The sequence below is a fragment of the Lathyrus oleraceus genome, chromosome 3, assembly GCF_024323335.1.
Source record: "Lathyrus oleraceus cultivar Zhongwan6 chromosome 3, CAAS_Psat_ZW6_1.0, whole genome shotgun sequence".
Classification (NCBI taxonomy): Eukaryota; Viridiplantae; Streptophyta; class Magnoliopsida; order Fabales; family Fabaceae; genus Lathyrus; species Lathyrus oleraceus.
The window spans coordinates 27,444,731-27,447,669 of NC_066581.1; positions in this window are offsets into that span (position 1 = coordinate 27,444,731).

Below are 2,939 nucleotides of genomic sequence, written 5' to 3' on the forward strand. Positions count from 1 at the left end.
CCCAACGCCAAACCAGTATCCAAATCAGCAGCGGAACTTTGCTGAACAAAGAAGACAGGGACCAAGAAGGCCTCCAAAGCAGTTTGATCCAGTGCCCATGTCGTATGGTCGAATCCTACCCATGTTTCTTAATAGCTCATTGGTGTAGCTGAGGGAAGCTAAGGCCCCTCCAACACCTCTTCCTCCAGATTATGATGTGGATGCTAGGTGCGAGTACCATTTTGGGACACCTGGACACTCAATCAAAGATTATAGGAGCCTTAAGTACAAGATACAAGACTTGATTGATTCAAGGGCTATTATGTTCACGCCGCAAGGCCTGAACATAGTGAACACTCTCATGCCTCCACAAGAGGGCACATTTGCAATGCTATGATCAGTACAAACGGAAGCTAGGGTAGGTTTGAAGAGTTTGCGCCTATGAGAAGGGTCTCCTTGAAGATGGTCATGTTATCTGTTGCCAGCCTAATAATTCCAGTTTGAGGATCTGAATAAGGCCAATTATGCCCATAGTCATTAGTTTGGCTCAATCACGTTCATGTGTGATTTTCTTGATTGTCATTTGTAACATTCATTTGTAATAAACTCGTTTGTTTTTTAATAATAATGACATTGAAATGAATATGCATGTTTTGAATAAATCCATTTGTGGCTACTCATACTTTATTTTGTCAATATCTAACTCTTGGAGGAGGAGGATGAAATTAAAAACACGAAACGAATCACTGCTCGTACGCTTTTGAATAAAACCTTTTTGATGATGTAAGGCATTGTTTCAAATCCCAAACACCAGAGATATAAGGAAGATAATCCCTAGTCAACCCCTTCGAGCCAAGAAGTAGGAGTTTCTTTATAAAAATATAAAACCCTTAATCTTAAACCAGGGCAGGGTAGTCATCAGTTAGGTTGCCCAGGCGTTCAAACTTCAAAAGAGGAGTGTCCTATCTAAGGATCAACCATATCTTATCCCTCACAAGAGGTTGGAAACCATCAAATTCCAAATGGTTGTCTCTCACCCACAGAGGCACGAGGTAGTCACAACTTCCAAATCAAACGGACAAGTGTCACACGATTTGTTTCAACAAAAAGAAACGGGAAAAAAAGAAAACAAAAACAAAAAGAAAGAAAGAAAGCCCGCTGAGTCGAAAACGAGTGACTTAGGCAAAAATTAGGGCATCCAAGTGGATTGTGAATCTGAACCAATCCAGCAAAAATAGGGAAATAAAAAGATAAATATGCAAAATAGGAATCAAAAGAGAATCCTCATCAAGAACAAAATCGTGTGGCTACAAGCCAAACAAAAGAAGGGTGACTGCCACACCGAAAACCTCGTGGGTTCATGAACTTTCACTCCCAAATCCCTTTTGGAAGAAGAGCGCTTGTATCGAACTAGCTGAACGTAGGACTGGAGAACATCACGAAGAGTGGATGGGTTAGGATAGGTTCGAGCCTTATATCCTTTCTTTCTCAAATCGTGAACTAGACCACGTTACAACCTTCAAAAGACCTAATTAAAGCAAAGGTTTATTTCGAAGGCGTACTATAGTCAGAAAGATCGTGTTAAAACCGACTCCTCAACAATTTGCTCATTTATGTTGATATTGATATTCATTATCAGTGATGCATTCATTATATGTCATTATTCCAGTGAACATGCTTGGATTTCAAAACTGCATAAAAATGACATTGCATTATCATTTCCAAAAATGAACTTGTCTTACTCGTGAGTAAGCATCTGACATCAAGGGATCTGCCACAATGAATGTGAATCGAGGAACTTGATGATCTCAATAGTGAAGAACGCCTGAGACCTCCATTGAGTAGGGGAAAATAACTTCTTTTTATCACATCAGTCAGAATGTTTGAAGACTTTGTTGAGAGCAGAAAGACGAACTGCTTCAAGATCTTGTCGATCAGAGGCAGTAACGTCGAGAAATCTCTACAAGATCAGCCAACCAGAGGCAAAGTTACTTCAAGGCTCATACTGGGGTAGGCCACCCCAATAGCACAAGAAGTCAATCTCCTTGAAATGGTTAATCAGAGAAATGCAGTTCCAAGACACTAGGGCAGGTCCGATTGATATAACCCACGACGAAGGTGCTTCATAATTGGTGATTGGGGAAATCCGGGGGGATACCCATCGATATGGGGCAAGACGATCCAAAGAGAGGAAGGTTCCCTCCTTGCCTGGGAAAGAATTTCTGGATCCAGCCTGGGGCATCCAAAGGTCTACGTTAGATCCATCCTCCAGTAACCGCAGAAGTCATATGTCGGGAAGTCATGCAAGATGCAACCCACTCTCCATAAATCAAAAGCCTTGCAACCCAAGCAACTTTCTCAGCATTCATTGCATCGTACCCAAGATTGGGGCGTCCGTAGATCCTCATATCATTGCATCAATCTGTCATGCATAATTCATATCATTTCATTCATACATATCATCCAGCATAGCACAAATCTCTCTAACAAGGAAGAATCAAGCCCAAAACTCTCGTGGCATTATTCAACAGTCCATTTTTGTTGGCATCTTTCCATAATCCACCCCGTTGGCATTACAAAATAGAAAATAAATGACCTTTTTGACCCTTGTAAAGCTCCTAGTTGGGAACCCCGGCGGGATTTTTCAAAGTCATTCCTTCTTCATTTACCTATCGTAAGCCTGTTGCCTCCTTCATGGAGATGATTTCATTGAGATAACTCTCCTTTCGTTAGTTTATTTCGTTGCTTGGTGCGCGAAATCATGTCTCCCCTTTGTTGCCTTTCGCGCGAGAAGGGAGGTCTCTGTCAAGACTTTGCCTTTTGATTTGTTTTGAAATACCCAATGTAGGTTTGGTGAGTCCCAGGAAGGGTAGCCATATTTCGAAAACTTCATCCCCGCCGTTGTGCCTGTGGGACCCCCTGAGGTTTTCGTACCTACAGTAAAGTACCCAATTGACATA